The sequence below is a fragment of the Agelaius phoeniceus genome, chromosome 3, assembly GCF_051311805.1.
Source record: "Agelaius phoeniceus isolate bAgePho1 chromosome 3, bAgePho1.hap1, whole genome shotgun sequence".
Lineage (NCBI taxonomy): Eukaryota > Metazoa > Chordata > Aves > Passeriformes > Icteridae > Agelaius > Agelaius phoeniceus.
This window is the reverse complement of record NC_135267.1, coordinates 45,869,923-45,877,836: the sequence shown is the minus strand read 5'-3', so window position 1 is coordinate 45,877,836 and position 7,914 is coordinate 45,869,923. Positions and strand designations below refer to the sequence as shown.

Genomic DNA, 7,914 nt, shown 5'->3' with positions numbered 1-7,914 from the left:
TACCCCTTTCCCCCATCAAAACTTGAATAGGTCCAAAACCATACAATGCAAATCACGATTCTTAGTGTAGCAGCAAAACCACAGCAGTTTTTCAAAGGAAAAAAATTTAAAAAAAAATCCATATCATTGTCCAGTCTCAAATATCTGAACTTCGAAGTCAGTGAGGGCAAAGTACCTATGTTGGTCCATGTGGTTTTTGAAACCCGGGTGAAAAATCCCCCCCAGCAAGAAACGAAGAGGGAAAAGCGTTCCGAGAGGAGAAGAGGGGTGGTCGCAGGAATGCTGAGCACACTGTGTGGATCTATGATGTGCTGTCTTCTGGGTCAAAGGCACCCGTGGGACCGAGACTTCCTCGGGGGCTTCATGACAGGAAGCTCTTTCTTTGCTGGACTTTCAGCCAGAGGGGTGGTGAGCGGACCAGCTGGTGTCATTCGGTGCAGTGACGTGGTTTGCTCTGCTCCCTTTCTCCATGCAAGGTACCCTGTCAGTGAGCGCTCCTGCAAAGCAGACAAGCAGAGGGGGTCAGGGAGAGCAGCAGGAGGCTCATTGCAGGCAGGCTGGGCACTGCCTGAGCTCAGGTCCCACACAGCCTCACGCTGGGCAGGCAGCCAGGCCGAGGCACAAGCCCACTGCTCCGGCCTCACCGGCCCCTCCTGCCTCAAGGGCCATTGGGACACGCAGCCTCCAAGGCTCCTGGAAAGGAAGATGGAGGGATTCCTGTGATACAAAGCTGGAAGCTGATATAATTAGAGTTAATTATCAACAACACCCTGGCAGGTATAAGCTCCTGAGTCTTATTGTCTCTAGGGGATACTGGGAGATACACCATTGACTTCCCTTGTCAGCTGGCCACGTAAGCTACCTAGCAGGGATTGTCCCCTCTGTCTCCCTACACAGTGAGCTTTGGACTTTATCTCATTGGATGGGATCTGCTGTCCCCTACAGACTTGGACTGAAACTCTGCAGTACTTATGAGCCTTAGTTTTGGTGCTGGGGCACACTTCCCTTCTCAGCCTGCTCCACAATCTCCCCTTCACACTGGCTCCTCTGCAATCCCTCCCAACAACGTGCCTGTATCCCCTTGCCAAACCTCCATCCTCCTTACAGCAGAGACTGGAAGGCACATGGAATATGTTGACCAGCATAAACTTCCATGGCATGGAGACCAGGATATCTAGGTTAAGGAGTAACGTTTGTGCTTTCAGGCAATGTGCCCAGTGAGATGAGCTTCTTTGTGCGTACAGAGAGCTGTGAACAAGAACTAGACTGAGAATTGGGATCTATCCACCTACTAAGGTGAAGTACACAACTGCTTTCTGTCACATTTTTTGGCTTGAAGTCTTGGTGTAAAAAGGGAAGCACAGAAAATTAAACCTGTAATGTCTGAAGCTTCACGCTGCTCTCTCTTTCCATACATGAACAGAAATGAATTTCCATCCCTCACTAACCAGTCTCATAGTACATGGTACAACACAAACCAATAAGGGATTTCACAGGGAAGGCGTAAAAAAGTTCAGTAGCTCTTGATGCTTTCTGCCTGGAGCAGAGCTGTGTAAGTTCTGTCTATTTTCCCCTGGTGCAGATGGACTCAGAGTAACAGGGTGTGCAGAAGGGCAAGAAGGACCTTCCCCGTTGACTGGCTCATATGGCAGTAATCGCGTTTGATAAATGCATCTTTGTAGCAATCAAGTTACAAAATAAAAATCTGTATCAGGCATCACAGGCAAAGTTCTGTAAAGAAATGAGAACACACCAGTCATCACTGCTTAGGAGCTCAATGCTACACACCTCTTGCCAGCACTAGCGTGCATGACCAGCACAATAAAGTCAGCTATTTATATCACCCCCCAAAAAAACCCAACTTACTTTTTAGGAGAGTGACATATGCTGTTCACCCTAGCTGAACCTGCCTTCAACACACATCAAATATTGCTGATCAGATAGAAAAATTGCATCAACCACAAAAGAATTTTCATTAGGGTAAAGCCATGGAGCTGAAATTATGTGAGCTGTGCTGAGGTAAGCATACTGGGTTTTGCTTGCTTTCCAAAGTCAAGTAGGGCTGGGCTGATCCTGGGTTGGAAGACCACCTAGAAGTTAGAGGCAGGCTGTAGTTCAAACCCCGGAAGCAGCATGGAAAAGATGAGGGAAAGAGAACAAGTAAGAAGGCTCATTTCTGCCCTATTGTTAACATAAAGGGAAGGAGAATAACTCAACTGGATGATGACCCAGCTAAAGCAGGTGGCTTGGAGGTTCATCTGTGTGGGCTCAGACAGTGAGGCAGTGCTGCCGTGCAACAGGTGAGAGCTGCACTGGTGCCCTGCAGGGCTGTTAGTCAAAACCTGAGCAACAGGCAACTCTGACACAGGCTGCACTCACCCACACAGAGTTTCCTCTTTGGCTGATGCCCGACACGTCCTTGCTCACAACAGCACAAAATTAGAGCATGGCAGGTCAATTTGGCAGCTCAGGCAAAGCCTCCCCACTCTTTGCTCCCCCTCTGCAGTTACCCAGCTATTTCCACGTGCTGTTGCAGAGCTACAGCCCTTTGTCCTGTGGTGGGAAGCTTGGTCCTGCTTGGTGGAGCCAAATGCTGGAAGTGTTCCTCACTTCCCTGCCCCTCCATGCTGAGGCGCTGGGTGGCTCAGCTGTGGGGAGATGTCCTTCTGCTCCCCCACACCCAAGCACTGATCCCTGTGTATCTGCTCCCAGCACTGCCCAGGAGCCAAGCTTGGCAGCATGCTCCTGATGGCCACCAGAAAGAGCTGCTTTTCCACAGCGTCCTCCCCAGTCCTGTCCTGCTCCCTCAGAGGGGCCATGTCATTGACATGGCTTTGGACTCATACACACATCCAGATGCACACACAGTTTTTTCCATGGTTGCTTCCCTGTCATTCTATGCCGCATTGAACATTTCTGTCTCCAGATTCACATCTTATTGTTCAGGAAAAATTAGAGACTGGGTGGGGAAGGCTGAAACAACCGTTGATGTGGATTGGCATGGCAGAGTTTCCATAATTTAGCACAGCACTTAATTCACCCAGACAATGAATGCTGATGTGCTAAAACAGGCCTGGTTCATCTGGGACATGCATGGCCCTAGAGTAAAGGCACTACAATTATTTTCTCAGGGAAACTGCTCTGAAGATAAACCACAAGAGTGCAGCTAAAGTCAGCATGGGAGCAAGCTCAGCCCTGGAAACACTCGGGAATCATCTGTTACTTGTAATAGTTCTGTAATTTTTAATTTTATTTTTTTTTACAATTCTTAAAGCAGTTCAAGCTTCTTCATTAAAACCTTCCCCTTTGAATACTCTATGATTTATCTTTCCATGAGCTAATGGAAGGGATGCCACATTGCAAAAGTCAGGGAGGGCTTTTAGCTCAAATGGGAAAACAAGCTGAGTCCTTAAGCACCAATGCTGGATTTCAAAGAGAGTGATTTCCTTCTGCTCTGACCTTGTAAGCTAAAGATCCTCCTCAGCTTTGGGTCACCTGTGGAACTCAGGCTTTCCCTTCTACTGAATCATGAGCTGCAATCTGAGCAAACATTGTGACTTTAGGGAATGCATTGGGGAAGAGCCCTGGGGTTTGCCTTCTATGCTTAGGCAGAAGAATTGGTAAAGACACCCCCAATTCTATGAATTGTTGCACCATTTTCTCCAGGCTACTACTGACAGGGGGGTGTCTGGTTTATATTTTGGGGCATTCTGAGGTATGTACATGGATCATGCAAAGAGGAAAATGCCATCATGGTTTTGGACTTCTAATCTCTACACTGGAAGTGACTCCTATGGCAGACCACAGAGCCTGCCAGGCCAGTCCTGATTGTAATTGGGTATATCTCCACAACAGCAAGGCAGCCCAGTCTCCCCCAGTTAGTACAGCACCAGTGTGTTTGCCAGCCTTGTAAGCAGTGTGCTTTGCCCCACTGGTGTGCAGATGTGGCAGAAGATATGATTTTCCTCTGAAAAAAAAAAAAAAACCAGCCAAATTTTCAACAAATTCTCCCATTCTAAGCTGGGATAAAATTGAAATTTTGCAAGGTATTTTTAAAAAAATAACAAAAAAGCAACCAACCCCCCCAGCCCCCCCAAAAAAACCCCAACCATAACACCCTCCCCCCAAAAAAAATCCAAACCAAGAAACCAAACTGAACCAAACAAAAAAAACCCCCAAAACTGAAAAACTGAAATAGAAGGTAAACCAAATCCAGACAGTTTCTACTCTCCTTTTCTGAAAACAGGCAACCACTGTGATGCAACAACCCTTCTTTAAATCTCTGATTTTGTCTGAATCAGAACAGTAACTTCAACTTGCATTTCAGCAGTCTCCTGTGAGCCTAAACCACTATTCCAAGGTGCTTCCCAATTTTGTTATTCAACCTGATCTCTCCAGTAAAACCAGTTAAATAGCCAGAGAAAGGCAGTTTAACTGTTGGTGGTGGTAAGGAGGAAGGTGAGGATGGGTGTCTTGCTGAGCCACAGCCTGTGCCTCCCTGAGAGTTCTCCTTCTCACCTGGGCTACACCTGGGCCTGGCTTTTTAACCTGAAATGTTATTGTGGGACGCAAAATTATAACAATTACAATAACAAAACTTTCTGAAGCATCAATGAACTTTCTTAGTGAAAAGTTTCAGCATCCTGTATCAGGAAGCAATCACCATTTTCCCATTTTCCCCATGAAAAACTCCATTGTCCATAACCACCCAGGACTGCATGCCTGGCACTGTCCTCACAGGGTTTCTCCCTGGTTTTCACAGCCCTTGTTCTGGTTCTTTTCAAGTCTTAACAAGAGCAGATGCAGACTCATCCAAAAGCAAGGGGGCATGCTCAGGTGACAAAAATGTTATGTGGACTATCTTGTGGGAGAAAGAAGAGGAAAAGCTCGTCCAGAGCACATAAGGAGCAAGTGGGTGAGACCTGGCACAGACCTCAGTGCAGTGCCAGATACCTTAGGGCATCTCCCTTATCCTCAGCACTGAACTGGGCACTGAAAAACCTGGATTGGGCCCAAACGCTGCTTTAGATTTTCTCTATTTCTCACCCCAAGAAGACAGGAACAATGTTTTTACCACCAACGATTTCAGCAATAATTGGCAAACTGCTTCAAATAAAACTGAATTGGCATTTTAGCTGATCTTTCAAATTTAGGGTCACAATTCAAATTTTCAGTGACTTTGTCATGTATCCTCTCTAGTCGTGTTCAAGACTCTCTCAATTGGAGAATTCCTGTGGGAAGGGGCTTTTCTTCTCCTCTTTTTGGATAAGGAACTTAGAAGTGGCAGCGCAAGTAGTTCATGAAACCTTATAAATATTTGGAGCATAAGCAGACGACACAAAGTTTTGCATTTAAGCACGTGGGCTCCAAATAAATAGCTGAAAATTGCCTTAACCATAGGTTTCAATATCAATCACCTGATGATGGGATGCAGATCTTTCCAGAGAGGTCAGAATTCCATAGTTATGTCACTCAACACTACCCAATCCTGAAACCCCCTATTTCTTAATTTATTTTTTTTTAATATCTGCCTTCATAGAAGATGATTACATTACACTGCATGAAAGTCCAAAACTGGGACTGGAAGATGTAGCACAGCAGGGAGTAGGGGTGTCCTCTCAGCAAATGCAGTTCAGCCTCTTTGCCTTTAGATAATTTGCTATTGAAGGTTGGCTCGAATTTAAGGCAGCAATGTTTCAGAAACACTTGGAAAAGCAAGCCAGCTGCAGGGCGGATATCATTACAAATTGAGACACATGTTGTACAGGAATACCATTCTTTTCAAATACCAGAGTTGTGTCTGGGGAAGCCAAGCCACGCAAAGAGTCGGAGGCAGGACCTCGAGCTGTAACGTGCCGGGGGCCTTCAGCTTGCATTAGAGGCACCAAGCTCTGAGTGCACACAGCACTGAGCAGGATCAAGCCCAGATATTTAATCAGCTGTAATTTTCATGGTAGAAGCAAACATTAAATAGTTGAGGGTTCTGCAGAATGTTAGAGGTTACTCCAATTCATGGCTCTCACGAGATGATCACACACATTTCCAAAGACAACTTTCAGTCCTGTGAGTGCACTGCAGCTCATTATCAAAATAATGTAAATAAGGTCATTATCAGGAGGTCTCAGCTGTGAGGCTTTGACTAGTGGAGGCACCCAGAAATGTGCTTACCTTTATGGGACCAACAGGAGAGACTCAGCAGATAATCTGGAAGCAAAAATTGCTTCAGAAAGTCTTGCTTGCCACTGTCTGATTTCTGCCTGACTTCTTGCTCAAAGAGCTTTGTTTCTACTTTTCTTCAATCTTCCACTGTGTTTTTTCAAGCAATAATTTAATTTTATTTAAAATCTATACCTCACTGCTTGAGTATGTCCAACTTTTTTACAAACACAGTCCTCAGAAGTGTTTTGCTCTTTTCTCTCCCACTTTCAGGTATTGCTGTTAAATGGTCTATAATCTTCTCACAGTTGTTCAGAGCTCACTGCTCCGCACTGAGGTTGGCCATGGTGTTTCAGGGTCAAGCTTCACAAAGGCTGTGAGGTCCTTAGCTCCTCATCAGATTTCAGTGGCAATCAGACACATACCATCCAGCATCTTGGCCCCTACATGTCAAGGCAATCGATGTCTAGATGATGTTTTTACAAGTGTTTTTACAAGAGTCTGTTTTACTATGGTCTTTGTTGTTAGGGACTCTGTATTTAATTATGAGTGGTGCTTTCCTCCCCACCCCCATAAAATTTCCCTGTACCACTGACTTTGGTAGCTCGACAGCACAAGGACAGGCTGATGAAGAGCTCGAGTCTCCCCATAGGGCTGTTTCACACTTAACACTTTTCAGTGCAGCCAAACCTGCTTTGAACCAATTTAAATAAGAGGAGCATTTTAGACCTTATAAGTATGAAAGTGCCTGAACAGTCTTTAAAGCCCGGCAAAGAATTAAGAGCAACTCATTGTTTCAATATGAATGTGGGTTGCACCAACTTAGGGAATGCATGGTGCTTATTTCAGTTCAAATGATTTTAATTTCATAAGACAATTAAAACTAATAATGGCAAGTAAGCACCAAAATTATCTCTGAAATTGGTGGTCTGAGGTCCTGGGAGCTGTCAGGTAGGCTACAGTCTGTAGGTGTCATAGGTTCTTCAGATTTCTGTGGGTCTGTCAATTGAGCTAAGCCTTTTTTGGCTGTCAAGTTCTGGCCGTGTGTGTTGTTTGCCAACAGCCCTAGATGATTATTACCTTTACAAATCAGACCAGGTGTAGTTATTTTCTAAACTGAGTTCAAGAATCAGATTTCATATTTGAAACATGTGCCCTAGGAGGTTTTATAGAAAAGCAGGAGGAGCCCATCAGAAATCAGCACTTGCTCCTTTGATTCAAAGAGTGTGCAGTGATCTATGGCAGCGTACCACGAGCCTGCTATTTACTGCCACTGAGACGGAAGTTAGCACTCCCACACCCCGGCAGCAAGATGTGGGAGCTGAAAGCTACCCTGGAAGTATGTCATTTTATACTTCACTATTTTGAGAAACTTTTTTTTTCTTTTCTTTCCATTTTTTTTTTTTTTCCCTGGGAAATCCTTTTTCTGATTTAATATACCTGAGAAGGTACATAGGCAATTTTGAAACATAAGATCACACTGCTAGAGTCAGGCAGCTCTCAAGGGCAAAGCTTCAGTTCCAAGCAAATGTGTTTAAGGCTTTGTGGTGTTAAAAGTCTCTCCTCTCCCCCTCTGGATAAATGGAAAATTTCTGTAGGCTCATAAGAAGCCAGGTGAAGGAAAACTTCTGAAGCAGAAGAGTAGGTGTTAAGTGTATGAGTCCAATTACTCTGCTGATTTAAATTAGTTTGGCACCAGTGGAACTATATCCAGTCAAAATTAGCTAAGGCTCTGGCCTGTAGTACCATGTCAACAAA

At 45.0% G+C, this 7,914-nt stretch overlaps 1 protein-coding gene across 2 annotated transcripts in view; it reads right to left on the bottom strand.

Moving 5' to 3' along the window:
- Positions 1 to 359: 359 nt before the first annotated feature.
- SOBP (sine oculis binding protein homolog) overlaps positions 360 to 7,914 on the bottom strand; it is a 112,731-nt gene continuing 105,176 nt past the window's right edge. For both annotated transcript variants that reach the window (XM_054630652.2, XM_054630651.2), the window contains one exon: positions 360 to 497. The gene's annotated coding sequence lies outside the window, so the exon portion shown is untranslated. The remainder of the gene's footprint in view (positions 498 to 7,914) is intronic.